General features: G+C 33.6%; 1 pseudogene across 1 annotated transcript; it reads right to left on the bottom strand.

The window, feature by feature from the left end:
* Positions 1-2,678: 2,678 nt before the first annotated feature.
* LOC149536770 (G-type lectin S-receptor-like serine/threonine-protein kinase SD2-5 pseudogene) lies at positions 2,679-7,250 on the bottom strand (annotated as a pseudogene). The gene has a single exon (XR_016356859.1). The product of XR_016356859.1 is annotated as a G-type lectin S-receptor-like serine/threonine-protein kinase SD2-5 pseudogene (transcript).
* Positions 7,251-17,873: the final 10,623 nt, after the last annotated feature.

Here is a 17,873-nt window from a genome sequence, read left to right as displayed (position 1 = left end):
CCAGAGCCAATAAGCCAACGCCTGCCTTTAGCACAAACATTTGTGTTCTATTGTTAAGCTCTAAAGTTGTGAAAGGATCCCACAACTCTCCAATATGTAATGGAATTCGAACACCAAACTTCCTTTAAGAAATTTAGAGTGCTCATAAATCAGGTGGGAGACTTTCTATGGCTTCACTGCAACACTTTGGCATACAATCGTCAACATACCTTCCCAACCCCTGTCACACTCCTCTCTCCACGGTTGCAGGATTGCTCCAACATGTAACTGGGAATAAAATCACGCAAGATTGACACATGCCTAGAAGTGACTATGAAAAAAGTCACCAGCAAATAAGCCTTCAATATAGAGTTGTCTCAAAACAAAGTTGCGATGTATCCCAATGGTGGAAATGGGATTTTGCTTGCACTTTGTTGCAAGGACTCACAAAGGCAGCAGTGGAAATGGAGGGCTTGAATTGGGCACCGCTGAGTCTGCCTTTTCAAATCACCGTGGCTCTCAAATTAGATTGGATGGGGCTCAACGTTTTAGAGCAGTGTCAAAAATAAGGCTCTACGTGCATTAGACATGTCATTTTCCAGGAATTTCATGTGGCATTTCACTAGATGCTAAACGTGCTCCTCTGCATGTAAGCTTAACCTTCTCCAACTGTGCATTCCCTTCCACATAATCAAAACTGGGCTTCACAGTCGAGATAAAATTGCATGCATAAAACTGGGCTCATCTTTTTATAACAACCGTCTCACTTGTGCAAATATGGGAATTTGGTAAATAACTTAGGGCTCGTTTGGTCGCAGGCATAGGAATGGAGAATAGGCATGTAATATTGGGAATAGGAATGGCTATTCCAATAACAGGTATTTATTGGAATGGGTATAAGCTCATTTTAGAGGCAAAATGAGAATACGTATTCCTACTCCCTCTTCCAAGTGACGAACCAAACAGAAAATGGAAAACTTATTCCAACTTTTCTATTCCTATTCCAGCAACCAAATGGGCCTTTAGTGTTTCGTATGCAGGTGTAATAATATCAATCATTTCACTGTACCATAAGTTTTTCCTGTTATTCAAACTTAATTTTTAATATTTTTATACAAATGCTAAAAATTGATTGTTATTATTTATCATTATTATGCTATTTTGATGTAACATTTTATTTTTTCTTCCATTAAAATCAAAAGCATCATTTGATTACCTAGCTTGTGTGAAAGAGATGTTGTCATGGTAAAATATGACTTCCAAGACCAACAATGTCCATAAATTAAATAAATTTTTTATATTTTAATGTCTAATCTTTTTTAAAAGTCACAAAAAAACAATGTTTAGATCAAATAAAAGGAAATATTTAAAATTCAATTTTTAAAATATTTTATGAATTTAGATGTATAATTTGAACAGGAAAATGGTGTTATGAATGTAAATATAGATAAGTAATATTTTAATGAATTAAATTTATGAAATGTTTTTTTAAAATAATGAATTTGTTAATAGATATTATACTAAAATGGTTCAACGTTTAATGACATAGATTATCATTATATTAACTATAATTAAGTCCATCACACAATTTATGTTGACATTATTGGAAAGTATTCTTAAGTAATTAAAATATGTGTTTTGTTTAGATTAACATTGTTCGAAATTATTCTTAGATAGTTAAAATAGGTATCTTGTTCTATATGAATCTTCATAGATAATGGTATTTCATGTACAAGAAGTGCTTGATGAAGGATAAGTTCCCCTCTCTAATAAAACTCACTCAACAGAATGTACATACCACCTTTGGTAAGTAAATTTATAAGTAAATAAGAGGTAATTTGGTGTTTGAAAATAAAGTAATCATAGATTTATCTTTATTAACTAGTGTGGTGTACATGTCTCTTTAGTGAGAAAATTTGTAGGATAATAATAGATAATTTGGTGTTAGAAACTAAATTTACTATAGATGTGTTTTTGTTCTAAAGATGTGATTTTGTTTTCCAAAATAAATTTACCATGAATGTATCCTTAATGTAGAAGTTAAATATAAAAATAATTATATTTAGATATTTTTGTACACCACAAACAAACAATTGAATTAATATTGCATATCTTATGTCCATTTATATTATCGTTATCACATTTTTTAAATAACTAATTTTATTTTTTTTAAATGAAAATTTTAATTTGTTTGTAACGCATGTTTAAATTATTTAACTTGGTATCAAATCCAATTTTAACAAAGCCTTATGTTTTATTGTTTCATTCTTGTCACTATATTTTTCACTTTCTTTGACAATAGAAATATGGTCATCTCAATCAAATAATTTATAAAAATTATTCTAAGATGATTGTTGCGTATATGTATGTCTTAATGTCTTTGTTTCTTGTTTGACTTATCTTTTCTTCACTACCATGATACAATACTATCTGACTTTATATCATCCAAAATGCATTCTACCATGTACTTTACAATGAAACATGTGTTGAGACCAACACTTTTATACACTTATTATGTAAATCTTCATTTATTCTCTTCAATCAAATACCCATGAGCTTATCCCTTTATCCCTTGCACCTCCTTCAGATGCAAGTGCTAGTTATAAATAATAATAAAATAACATGCAAGTGCTAGTTATAAATAATAATAAAATAACATTCACGTGGGAACCTACACACATGGTTACGATGAGTCAAGATTTGAGAGTAGAATAGTGGTTGAAGATTTTTACACCACATTCTTACATGAATACCACTTTGAAGGGAAATTGACACCCAAGCAAAAGCTAGTTGGCATTTACAAAGGAATGTGGTTGACATGTCCATTTTCATTATTACAACTCAAAAAAGTGAACGCGAAGTTGCATTATTTACTGATTCAATTTCAGATTCAGTCTTACAAATCCTCTGCTCATCTATTCTGGAAGTGCCATTAATATGGCCACCAATTGATCAATGAAATTTCTTGTGAATTGCTTTAAAATTTTGGAATTTGCTCCAATTGTTGAAAGAAAAAACTTACAAGATCAAAAATGTATTCTTCATTTAACAAATGTGTTCATTGGTTCTAAAAATTCAATCTCCATTTGTTAAATGGATTCGTTGATTCTGCAACTGCAACATAGCCATCAATCAATTGATCATGAAATTTGATCTGAAATGTAAGAAAAAACTTTGACGATCCAAAACCAAAAGCTATGAAGGAACTCTCTGGTTTTCCTTCACTTCTCTGCAAACCAACGACTAATGAAAAAAAACCTTTGTGGTTTTCTTTCAACTTCTCCCCCGTAACCAAAACAAAATGGTGTGAAGATTTAGTCTCCATCTTACAAATCTCATGTTCATTGACTCTGCAACTGTTATTAACATAGCCATTGATTGATCATGAAATTTGATCTGAAATATTCAAGGAAAACTTTTAGAACCAAATACCAAAAGCTATGGAAAAATACTCTGATTTTCTTTCAGTTTCACCCCTCTGCAACCAAAACAAGATGTTGGTGTGAAGGTTTAGTCTCCATCATAGAAATCCTCTTCCATTGATTTTGCAGCTGTTATAAACATTTCCATCAATTGATCATGAAACCTGATTTGAAACTCATTACACAATCAAAAATCGAAAGCTATATGAAAGACATCTTTGTGATTTTCTTTGAACTTCAGCCTTCTGCAACCAAAACAAGATATTGGCGTGATGATTTAGTCTCCATCTTAAAAATCAACTGTTCATGGATTCCACAACAGCTATCAACATTTCCATCAGTTGATCACAAAATCTGATCGGAAACTCATTACAGTTATCAACATAGCCATTGACAGACCATGAAAGGAAAAAACTTGTGCCATAAAAACCCAAAAGCTATGGGGAAAAAAACTGAAAATTTCCCTGAATTTCACTTTTCCGCAACCAAAACATGATTTTGGTCTCCACCATACAAATCCCGTCCATGGAATCTACCACAATTATCAACATTTCCATCTATTGATCACAAAATCTGATCAAAAACTCATTACAAGATCAACATAGTCATCGACTAATCATGAAATCCGATCTGAAACTCATTACACGATCAACATAGCCATCGACTGATTATGAAATTTTCTTGACGTATCATGATCTGAAACCAAACTAAGATTTTGGTCTCCATCAGAGTCTAAGACGAATCCCCCGTTCATGGATTCTACAACAGTTACCAACATTTCCACCACCGATTGATCACGAAATATGATCCGGGACTCATTACAGTTATCAACATTTCCATCAATCGATCAAAAAATCTGATCTGGAACTCATTACAGGATCAACATAGCCATCGATTGATCATGAAATTCGACGTTTCATGATCTGAAACGTCAAAAGAAAAAAATTACACCAATCCAAAAGCTACGGAAAAAACCAAACAACAAAAAGCCCTGCAACTTCCCCTGTTCATGGATTCTACAACAATTATCAACATTTCCATCAATTGATCACGAAATCTGATCTGGAACTCATGAAAGTTATCAGCATTTGCATCAACTGATCACGCAAACTGATCGGAACCTCATTACAGTTACCAACATTTCCATCAATTGATCACAAAATCTGATCTGGAACTCATTACAAGATTAATTCCAGATCAGCACAGCCATCGATTGACGTTTCATGATCCGAAACGTCAAAACAAAAAACGTACACCAATTCAAAAGAAAGCTCTACAATTTTCCTTGAATTTCACTTCTCCGCAACAAGAACAAGATGTTGGTGCGAGGATCGACTTTCCAACTTACAAATCCCCTGAAGATCGATCCTAGAACTAGTATCAACATTCCCAACGAAGGGCCCAAAAGCCAAGCTCTGATCAAGAGGCGGCTCAAGCATCTCCAAGCTCCCCTCCAAGATCCCCACAACGGTCGGCATATTGGGCCTCAATCCACAACTACTCTGGATACACCACAGCGCAAGCTTAACAACTCTCCCCATCTCCACAGCCTCTTCATCCGAAACCTTTAAACGCCCATCAAAAATCTCCTCCAAATTCCCTTCTCTGGCCTTCAAAAGAGCAATTGTGGGCAAATACCAGTTCTCCTCATCTCCATCCCTATCAACAACTTTCCGCCCACAAACCATCTCCAAAAGCACCATTCCATAGCTATAAACATCAGTTTTTGCACTGATCCCATACTGCAAAAACCACTCTGGTGCAATATAACCAGGCGTGCCCTTCACATGAAGAGTCATCATCCTACTCTCCCCTTCCTCCAACAACTTCGCCATGCCGAAATCAGAGACCTTGGCTCTGAAATTCTCATCCAGAAGAATGTTCTGCGGCTTCACGTCGAGATGCAAGATGCTAGAAGTGGACTCCTCGTGCAAGTATGCCAGTGCACGTGCCGTCTGAAGTGCGACGGTGTATCTGGTTTTCCAGTCGATCGTGGTGTTCTTCTTCTGGAAGAGCCAGTCGTAAAGAGAGCCGTTTTCCATGAACTCGTAGACGAGCAGGTGACGTGAATCCTCCACGCAGAGGCCATGCAACCGTACGAGGTTCGAGTGGTTTAAGGATGCCAGCGCCGTCACTTCTGCCACGAATTCCTCCACCCCTTCGCCGGCTCTGTGAAGACGTTTCACCGCCACTTTTTTCCCGTCGGCGAGATTTCCTCTGAAAACGGACCCGAATCCTCCCCGGCCGATCTCCGCCGTGAAATCGTTCGTGGCGGCTTTCAGATCGGCGTAGCGGAAGAGATGCGGGGCGCCGCTCACTTTCATCAGGAAATCCTCGCTGATCGGAAAATCTCCGCCGCCGCTGAAGCCGCCGCTCACTCTGGCCATGGCGGCGGTTCTTTTCATGTGCAGGTATTCTCTCCTCCAGAGGCAGATCATGAGGAACAATGTCATGATTATCATCCCCACGCAGAGGGAGTAGAAGACGAATATGTTGGATGAATGGTCTAAAACAATGGCGCCCACCAGGAGCGCTGCAATGGCGGCTGCGAGAAGGAAGAGGATCAAAAAGAGGGTTTTTTTGGGGTTCTTGTGTACGCACTCTGTTACTCTCTGCAATTTCATGGCTTCTCCAAATTTGTGGTACCTATTTCATGGCTTCTCCAAATGCTTTTGAATTTGGATCAAAAAGAGGGATTTTTTTAAGAGGGGAGGAAGAACATGAGAAATTGGGTCCGTGAAAAAAAGGGGCTTTTGGATTTGTGGTACCAGCTGCATGTGAATGTATGTTGTATCCAGCTCTAAAAATGAGGTCCCTTTGACATTGATTTCTCTCGTACTGTTGCAGATAATGGAAGGGAATCTTTTGAATTTATGAGACTTGTTCGTCTAGATCTAAGGTTAGATATGAGGTTCCTTCAGGACATTAACTTCTCCCGTATACAGATGATAGAAAGGAACCTTTTGAATTTGTGAGAATTGTTTATCTATTGTTTATCTAGATCTAAGGATGGAAACGAGGTCCCTCCGCAATCAATTCTCTCGTGCATATCACTACTGCGGCGACTGCGACAGCTAAAAGTCAAGAATCGGGGAGGATATTTGGGTTTTTTTCTGAGCAAGATTGGATTTTTATGGACGTAATTTGAAATTCATGGCATTCGTCGGGTTTATCTATTCTGCTCAGGGCAAACTGGCTTCAGAATCCTCAATGAAGTAGTCTTGAGAAATCGTGGCACCTATATATGGATATGAGTTTCCTCCACACTAACTACCAACAGTGCGTCCATAATGGCTGCTCAAAAAAGGAAAGATTCAAAAAGAGACTTTTGGGGGTTGTTCATTTTGAACATACTTTCAAACGTTCTTCCATTTTATGGCGCCCACTTGAGTTCGTCTTCTCTGTTATGTGTAGACCAATTTGTATGTTTAGGAAGTTGGGAGAAGCCCCCATCCCCAAAAAAACCTATTTTGAGTTTGAAATCGTTCACACACGAACATTTGGATGAGTTGGTGTTTGGTAATATGTTTCATTGGAGACGTTGGGATCGAACAACCAGTTAACCAAAAAGTAATCGATTCAATCAAATCTGGATAGAAACATGCAATCAAAATCGAAGTTAACCAAAAAGGTCTGCCTTTTCAATCAAATCTGGTTAAAGAAATCCCCAGCCTGTAAATGTACTTGGTATGAAAAGACGAGTCGGTGAAAAAACAATTTGGACCACTTTCCGACCTTAAATGGAAATTTTTGTCCGAGATTCCGTGTGAGCTGTCTGTTTTATATAATGAGAAGACATATCCATGACCTGTACGATGAACAGCTTGGCCCATTTCTTTGACAATGTGTACCAACTTTTCATGCTTCCCAAATTTAAAAATGAGATCATTGCTCTCATCATTGTACTCTAGAAGAGAATCCATGACTTTTGGGCTACCTTAAGAATAAGAGTTTTAGTTCTAACAGTCAATGACGTGCATTACCAATCCCTGTAATGTCCTTATATTTACATAAGCAGAAATTGTTCATCTTTTTAAGGTTTGATATAAGCAGAAATTGATAATCTTTTCTGTGGTTTGATTTAAGGAGGACTTGATTAAAAAATTGTTTGATGTAAGTGGATATTGATAATTTTTAGGTTTGACATAAGCAGGAATTGTTAATTTTTTTGTTGTTTGATGTTAAGTAGAAATTGTCAACGTCGCTTGTAGAAAGCAATTGAGTGCGAGTCGCGATGGAGCAGTTGTCCAACAGCACCAAACCCTCGCCCGCCTCACCGTGCAATTTAATGTTAAATAAAACACGCGGGTTACATGCGGGTTACATTTTCAACGTTGGATGACGTTGGAATAGTTTTTTATGTTATATTATTGTGCCATGTATTCATTTGATGACCGGTCCAGTTATGCCGGGGTTTTGATTTGTCCACCGAGAGGGATTGTAATTTTTGATGGGGAGGTGACAGTTTAAAATTGGATTATACTTAATAATGTAAATTTAAGAGAATAATACAAAGGAACCAATAATGTATATTTTATACTTAATAATGTATTCTTAAGAGAACAATACAAAAGAGGGCAATAAAGAGTGTCTCCTCAATAACAATACTAGTTATCCAACAACATATGTCATTTAAAATTGGACAGTGATGTAATAGTACTTAATTTAGGAGCATTGAGAGATATATAGTATTTTACTTATCAATTGATGAGCTTAAGGAGTTTTTGGATAAGGTTTTGCAATTGCAAATAGGACGAATTGAACCGTAGAGGGAACTCTACAATTAAGTGCGTTTGACTTGATGTAGTATGAGATGGTGACTAAGTGCCACCTAAATGTAATGTGTGTTAAAGTGTTCCATTCATTCTCATGAGAGATGGATTCCTATTAACCACCACTCAAGAAACATGGACCAATAGGTTTAACTCCTCTGTAGTATCACCTAGATGCAATGAGTAACAACGTGTTATATTCATTTTTATATGAAATGGGTTTATGTTAACCACTACTAATGAAACATGGATCAATGAGTTTGACTAAAAAATCTACATATTTGACAATATCACAATTCTATACTTTTATAAAATGATATATATAATGACACAATATTAAAAATAATCTATTGTTAATTGCATTGATAAAAATATGTAAACATAAAAGAATTTATACAAAATTAAAAGTAAATTAACTATTTTTGACAATTAGTATTATTAGTAAAATGTTAAATGAAAAGTATCAAAATGGTCAGCCATAGAAATTTCATATGACAAGTAAGTTCTATCATTATATTCTAAACTTTATAACAAGTAACAATCATTTTTTTATTATAAAAATTATCATTCCATTAAACAATCATATGTAAACATTATAGTTTTATCACATACTATCATCTTCAACAATTGAAACTTACAGCAGCATTGCAATTGACTGTATAAAAAACCTATTTGATCCAACCTATCATCTTCAACAATTGAAACTTACAGCATTATTGCAATTGGGTGTATAAAAAACCTATATGATCCAACTTATTCTCATTGAGCAGAACAAAGGAAAAAATCAACTTTCTAAGATATAATAAAGAATCTGAAAGTATCTTCCATTAAACAGTCACATGTAAGATATCGAATCTATTCAAATGATTTAAAATCAAATTTAATCTTTACCTAAAAAAACTAAATTTTAATAAAAATACTATCGTTCTAACTGTATTTTCTCACATTATTTTAATCATTTCTACTTGAGCAGAGTGGAAAATCCAATTTATTTTTATTAAAAAAAATCTCTTGAGACTGTGCGTTAATGTTTATTAATTTAAAGGACAAAAGTCTGTGGGAGAAGGATTATGTAAAGTAAAAGCCAAGGCAGGTTATTCTTCCTTGCTTTCTTGAAATATTTTATTCTCCATTGCCGTGCTATTGACTGCGTGGATATAAAAATCAAACGTTTTTTTTCCATTTGAGATTAATTCTGGCTTCAGAAGTTTCTTAAGAAAGAATTTTGGTGCGTCCAAAGCTGACCAATCTTAAAATGTTTGTGCTGTAACAGTGTAACTTTAGACTCTCTAGAAGAGTCAGCTAGAGAAAGCATTTGAAGAATTTTGATTCGAAGTTATTCCTCAAAGAGAATCTTGAAATGCTGATTGAATCCTATGATGACATTAATTTGTTTCTAAATAAGATTATGTTCATTGTATGGTACTTTTTTCTGAATAAGAAGGATTATTCTTACACATGTTTCTGCCATTTGTCATGGTGGTTTCGTTCATCAATGAAGTAATGCATTTATTTCTCCTTTTAAGTTTGACTAAGTATAGTTTTTCATGGTGCTCTTGTTTCATCAATTTGAATAAATATAGTTTTAAGGAGGCAATTATAGACTGGTCAGACTATGAATAATTTGTAACATATATTCCCTCTAAGATTTAAAGTTTTGTTTTTAGATTTGTTTTGAGGTTAATGGATGGATTTGAGAACGTTAAATAGACTAATTGATATGATGAATAGATGGAAGGAAGGATAGAGTTAAGTTGTCTAATTAGTTGATTAAAATTTGTTTTTATGAAAATATATATGTGTGTGTGGAAGGGTAGAGATAAGTTGTCTAAGTAGTCAAAATTTATTTTTAAGAATATATATTAACTAAACTAATTTATTGTTATATCTTTATTTTTTAATTGTAATTGTTTTTCTTCTTTTAATACTATTTGAATATTTACTTTAACGATTTTGTAGTTATTATTTATTTTATTTCATTTAACTCTTCTAAACATTTACTTTAACATATTGGATGTTTAAGTGACAGGGCTTTAGCTTAGTAGCTCACAATTTAAAACAATGAATTTGTGCCAATCAAATAATATGTACAAAAAATGAATAGAGTTCATAAGTTTCAGAAGAATTTTATTTATACATAATTTTTACTTCAAATGATCAATGTTTCAAACTTGTTTTTGCTTCAAATGATCAATGTATATTGACTTATAGCCTTAAATAATAATAATAATAGATTATCATCACTAGCACCTGTTAGTTTTGGGTAGCTTGGAAAATTGTTTGCCCATATGTGATTAATTGGCAAATAATTGTTAGAGTTATGACAAATATTTGTTAATTAATTGACTCTTAGAAGCAACTAGTAACCTATTGGTTAGGTTGTTATCAAGAAGCAACTAGAAACTTCTTGGTTAGGTTGTCTTGATCAAGAAGCAACTAGAAACCTCGTGGTTAGGTAGTATAAAAGGGAGTCAAGGGAGGCATTTGGAGACTAGAACAAAACATAGCAATAGAGGAACACAAGGAGTTGTAGAAGCATTTGAAATGTTAGCAAATGAGTTTGTAGTGATAACAAACAATCTTGTAGTGTTAGCAAGGGTGCAATGATAGCGTTGGAAAATATTAACAAGAGAAATTAGGAGGTTGTCTGAATTTTACCAGTGAGAAGCAAGAAATTTTGTATCTCTTGATTTGCTAAAGTTAATATATTTTCCATTTGCAGAACTGGTTTTCCCTTAGGGGTTTTTCCAAGGACAATTTGTCCAAAAATATTGTGTTCTTTGTGCTGTGAATTTATTTTCGTATTTTATCAGTGAAGTTGTTGTTGTGTTATTTTTCAATATTAGCTGCGAATTTATTTTTGGCAATTTAATAATAATTTATGATAGGAGATTAATAATCAGTATCTACAATAGTGTTAATTTTTACATGGTATCAGAGCAGGGTGACCGCAAGAAGTTCAGTCGCAATTTTGCGAAAGTCAGATCCGTGAAATTGTACTTCTCAGAAAAGGGTACCCAATTTTTTAAAAATCGGGTATCTGATATTCAAAATGGATCGGGTGCTCGAGCCACTTAAGTATCAGGCGCCCACCTTTTTAAGAATCGGGTACTCAATTTGTAAAAGTTTATATAAGTGCTTTTTTGGCATTTTTGAGGTCATTTGCATGACCTCAAAAACGGGAGCCCGATTAGAGACGCATGCGGGAGCTCATTTTTCAGCCCTACTGACTACCCCCTTGCTGCTAGTTTTCGATACACAAGTATTTTAATATGTTTTATACTATTTTACTTTATTTTTTTCAATTTTCAATTTAATATGTATGTTAATTTATTGTTTTTTCACTTTTAATATGTACATAAAATTGTAAATTTACATTGTTAATGAATTTAAATGTTTAAATTTTTGTGTTTGTTAATTAAAATATAGTTTCGTAAATGTTTATTTAAAAAATTATTATTTTAGATGTTTTGAAATGTATTTAATTTATGTATTTATTACAATGTTGAATGATTAGATTAGATGTAAATTTATTGTTTAAACATGTAATTTTATAAATAAATATAACCTCAACCTAAAACCATATAACCTCGACCTTGTTTTAACTATAACCTCGACCTAAATTCATTGTTTAAACTATAATCTCAACCTAACCATATAAATAAAACTCTAAACATATATAAAATACTTAATCACATAAAAGCCCGCCAAGGGATCCAAACAAAAAACTTATAGTATTTAAAATGATTTTACTTAAATTGTATTATACTTTGTTTCATGGATCGAAAATGGATGACGTAAACTATTTTATAAATGTATATTCTTTTAGCCTTTCATACCCTGTGACATGTACAATGGATGATTGTGCATTCCGAATTAATTTGCCAAGTGGCATTCAGAACAAATGTATATAAATTATTTAAATGGATTGAACTGAAGTACTTAATATGAACTTTCATGTGGATGTGTTATTTATTTTACTTTTAGTAGTTTATAATTATTTAAAAATGAAATGTAAATGTGCTCATTAAGGAATGCAATCTCTTATGTTTTTTATAAATGTAAATTATTGTATGTATGTTATTGCTTGCTTAGTAAAACTTTTGATTAGTTCTTTGGATCCCTTGGCTGGGCGTCATTTAGGATTAGTTCTATAATGTCAATTTGTATTGAATTTAACTCTAGTCATAACCCTTACTATCATCTTAACCTTAATCTTAATTTGCTAAAAGCTACACCAGGTACAATATATAAATAATTAAATAACTTTCCTATCTTACCTTGAGTACTAATTTTATAAATGTCAAACCTTAAGATTGAAAGGTAACCCTGGCCCTTAACTAATTAATATTATACTTATAAACCAAATTGAATTAAACCATGATCATAAACCTAATTATATATCCCAACTTAAGAGTAGAAACCTTGAATTTAACCTTAAAAATCCTTTCCCCAACCATTAACCAAATTGAACCATTACCTTAGAAGATTGAACCAAGTTAAATGTTGACCTTAAGACTAAACCAAATCACCCTAAACTAGAACTCAATAATACATTGAACACTTTAAAACAAAATTCAAACCTAACATTTTTGAATTAATGTTAGTTTTTAATCTAAAAGCTCTAACTATAATTCTATATCTAAAACCAAATTTAGCACTTTAAAACTTAATTCAATTTATTAACTCTTGTCCTAATTGAAACCTAAGCATGTAAACCTAATCAAACAGTACAAACCAAATTTAACCCTAATCCTAAAACTAATTAAACATTGGTATCAAGGTCTCAAAATGATACATCATAAAAAAATTAGAAGAGACTTGAACGAATCAGGCATCTAATTAAGTAACCCTCCCTGACCATCAAGAGGTGGAGGTGTCCACATCAGTGTGAGTAGGAGCCCAGACTAGACCCTTGGATGGGTAGCCTACATGTTTATTACCTTTGTAGAATGGAAGGCCACATAACAAAATATTGCCTTATTATATAAAAAGAAATACCCACCCCTAGCGATACATATAGTAAGATCTTTTTCCTAATTTTACTATCAATTTTTTTGGTTAGAAGACGATGATAGTTCAAAATGATTTAGAAGATAGGGATAAAATGAGAACCATCATTCCTAGAATGAAGATGCATTATTCCAAGTGATAAACCCATTTCTATCATAAATCAACTCCTCCATCCAAAAAATTAGTAATGAGAAATCCCTACATCAAGTAATCAATGTAGGGCTCATAAAATCCCTAGGTCAAGTAATCAATTGATCCCCAAGGGGAGATAAGAATCTCATTAAAAATTAGAGACAGGACACTCCTAAATGCGTATCATACAAAATAATTATTGCGAAGGTCTTAGCCTCTACACTAGAAGATATCCTACCCAAGATCATTAACCCTACACAAAAGTGTTTTGTTAAGGATATTTATGCATATTGGAGAACTTGATAACCTATTGGAAGACTTTGGATTGAGAAACATTTCTAGGATAGAGTGTAGGCATGCTCAAGTAATTGATTATGAAAATGTCTACAAAAGGGTGGAATGGAGTATCACTATGATGATGTTGCAAACCCTCCATCCAATATTAAATGTCAAATGGTGTCCTCTCTTATGATTGGTGTCAAGGTTTTAGTAAAGAAATTAATGGGGTTAGATCATAATTTGTAGGACTCTCTAGATCAATTATGAAAGGGTGTCCTCTTGCATCCTCTTTATTTTTTATTGTTGAACATTGACTCATTACATTATCTCCTTAGAGATAACCAATTGTCTCTAAAAGTTAGAGGATCTACTCTCCAAATAATTAATAAGTATCTAATGTACATAGTTTGCTGATAATATATTTGTATTCTTTTTAAGCTAGAAGAGTGCAACACAAGTCATTTAATGATCAAATAGGACCTCTTTTCTTTGTATCGGGTAGTAAGATTTATGTCTCTACATCTATCTTATTGGGGCTAAATATTGAGTCCCCTACCTTGTGTAGTAAATATGATATTGGATGGAGATTGCATAATTAAGTGGTTAGGTACCTAGGGATTCCATTTGTAGTAAACCCTAACATATAAATGAAATGTGTCTTTATATCAACAAGAAAATCTTTGGAAAACTCAACAACTGGAACTCTAATTATCTCACTTTGGTTGGTAGAATTCAAGTATGTTAAAAGATTCTCTCCTTGAATATTGGGTGTAAGTTTGTCTTCTTCCTACTCATTTTATTTAAATCAATTTGGTCTTCTATATAAATCTATTATGACCATTTTGTGGATAGCCAAGGGATTACTCTCGCAATAAAATGGATAGCCAAAGCTTCATAAGGTAATGAATTATGGATTATGATTAGAATTAGGATTATTATATGGTTAGGGATAGGGTTCACATGTAAATTAGTTCATTACCTGACATGATCTACACTTATAGTTTGCATTAAAAAGCGGATAATAGTTAGGATTCAAACTACAATCATAAATATTTTTTAATCAAATCATAATTCTATCTCTAAGCTTTCATTAAATAATTGTAACCTTAACTCTCTTCTTAGGACCATAATAAATATCCGAAACAGGTAAATATAATTTTAACTAAAACCATAATCCTAGGTAAGTTCCCCAACATTAAAGGATCACAATCATTATAATAATCTTAAGCTTAGCCATCATGAAAACTGTTAACATAACAAAATTGTAAACCATAACCTTGTCATAATCTTAACTTTGTTTCATCCTGAGACATGAACATGTATAATCCATAATGAGTTCATACTTAAAAATTTAGTATTTAATGTTTAATTTGACTTAAGTTTTTAACTTTATTTATTTATTTGATATGATTTTAATAAAGATATGTGCATTTATATAGATCTAGTTGATAAATTTTAGATTTAAATTTTATTAAATACTAATTTTGTCATGTATTATGTTGTGATGTATTTTTGATGTGTTTTATGTTTTATGTTGTTTAAATATATATGCAGATTATATTTGATGGACCCACTGCCACCCGCTCCCCCTCCCACACCCCCACCTCCGCCACCTCCACCTCCACCTCCACCTCCACCTCCACCCACACCTCCACCACCCACCATAGATGAGCTCCGCGAGACCATGAGGCATAACCTCAATGACCTCATGAGTGATATAGACGTGAGAGGCACCCCCCCACCTACTACGTCTTGCAGATATCATGCAAGGCATGGTTGACTACATTCATCATTTTGATTTAGACATCGATTCATTTAGATCATGGAGGGAAAGCATGCGTGCCTTCTACTCTAATGGCTTATCATACAGAGAGGTTTATAACCTGTATATAGGTAAAGGAAATTTTCAACATTATTTTGTAAACCCTAAGACGGGTGAACCAATTAGTGATAAGAAGCCTCGCATTTCCATTAGGTGGTGTACACATGTGTGCATAGTAGCACATTTTTGGGAGCGGTGGTGGATGGTATTTGACCATCCACCACACGCTAACCATGAGGTGCCCATGTACTTCCTTAGGAATTTATGGGCTAAGTTTGAATTGGGTTTGAAACCCAACTATTTTGATATGAAAGCATTTCAAGGGGTTGGCAGAGGGATGCCTCGGGATAGGCTTGGGGCAAAGCTGAGTGACAGAACGAGAAATCACAAGCAAGCTGAGCCCCTTGTACCTCTTCCTGCGCCTATTGTGCCTGCTCCTCACCATCATCATGAAATTTAATCTTCTTTTACCCATTTGAGTGCCCTTTTGGGCAATTTAGTACAGCAGTGGACGCAGGTGGCACATGCTCCTCCAGTTGGACATGTTTGTACTAGCTGTGGAGGCATATGCACAGGCCCCCAGAGCGATCCTGGTGCAACACACGATGGCCATTATGCTGAGGGTGTAGATTTTGATGATGATGTATATGTTGCCCATGGTGATGGTAGTGACGAGATAGACGTGTCATCATTTGTTTACTTCATGCAGCAGGGAGAGCCTGGAGAGAGTCAAGAGCAGCAGGTAAAATTTTAATTTCAATATAAATATAAAGTGCACATAATTATTTACTTTCTACATACATGTGTAATTGTATTAACTATATTAATTTGTACTTTTCAAATAACAGAGGATGGATGACACTGTTCCTCCTAGGAGGTAGTATAGTCTTTTTTCGAGACCTACAGATGTTGGTGTCCCTTATACGATATGCACTTTGAATTAAACTGTAAAAATGTACATTCAAATTTGAATTTAATAACATGTGCTCATATGTTCTTTTTATTTTATTTTTTAGGGATTGTCTGCATCTACATATACTGATGTTAGTACAAGTCCTACTCCAATTAGCACTGAGGCACAACCTCAAATACATGCGGTATGAACTTTTGACTGAAGACAAATAATTTGTATTATTTTTATGTATGTACATTATTATTAACTTATAATCTGAACAATTTTGACTCACATGTATATATATTTTATGTGTTTTGATTTTACAAACAGCACCATGGATATCATACTCATCCATACAGGCCTCGGTATAGTCTATTTTCGACTCCATCTTATGATTATTGTGCTAGCATACCTGTAGACACATTTGTGACTTTGGCTAGCACTCAGGTATGATATATACATTATATATACATGTTTAATTTATAGTGTATAAAAAATGTAGTGTACAAATTATGTACTTTGTAATTATTCATGTATATTTAATTTTGACTAAACTTTTATGTATCCATAATTTTAGGACTACATCACCACGAGTGTTGCTAAGAGCATAGGACTTAGCCAGATAGAGGTATCTACATCGTCATTTGAGGTCAATATTGTGATTTATGTACATAATGTATAGTTCATTATGCTCTAAAATCAAATTAAAAAAATGTATGTATTGTAAATTACAGGACCTCACCACTGTTGCATTTGGTAATTTTGACAGTGCGCCTCCTCCCGTTACTGAGGGACACCCATCTCATGTGGTATAATTTATTTTATTATGTAGTGAATATTTAATTTATTTGCAAGCTAGATTTTGAGACCCATTTCAATTAAGCAAGTACATGATGAGACGTGCCTCATGTTACACAAGGTGATACATCTACCTCACAGGGTGCCCGACATGACGAGACAACTCATATTACACATGATGATCCATCTGAGTCCTCTTCGCATGGAGTCCTCTTTGCATGGAGCAAAGAGGACATTCGATCAGATAGATTAGGTCTTGTTGGCACCTATAGATTGTGTTTTTATGATGTATATATATTATTTATGATGTATGTACACTTTGTGTTAGGATAGTTAAAACTGTATGTTAGACCATGTATTTTTTCACTTCATAGATCATGTTATGATGTATGTTAGACCATGTACTATTTTTTTATGATTTATTATCATGCTTGCATATGTAGTACATATATTACTATGTTTCGCCATGTTTTAAGTATATTCAAACCATTTTCTTTATTCTGACATATTTTATTCATGAACATATGACACATTTTGTAAGTATATATGCAAGATGAACAATAATTTTAATTATCTATAGAGCATTATCAGATAAATATCACATCAAATTTATGCATTGAGATTCATACAAATAAAATTGACCTACTCGATTAAAAAATGTATTGATAACGTACCTAACAATGTATCATAAGTGATCTTAATGTGTTGTTTGGTAATGTAAGACTCATTATCACCTAATAAGACCTATTATGTGGTAGTAA

This window comes from Cupressus sempervirens, chromosome 10 (assembly GCF_028749045.1).
Source record: "Cupressus sempervirens isolate cs-2001-9-10 chromosome 10, ASM2874904v1, whole genome shotgun sequence".
NCBI lineage: Eukaryota > Viridiplantae > Streptophyta > Pinopsida > Cupressales > Cupressaceae > Cupressus > Cupressus sempervirens.
Note: the sequence above shows the minus strand (reverse complement) of the source record. Positions and strands in the feature narration are given on the sequence as shown.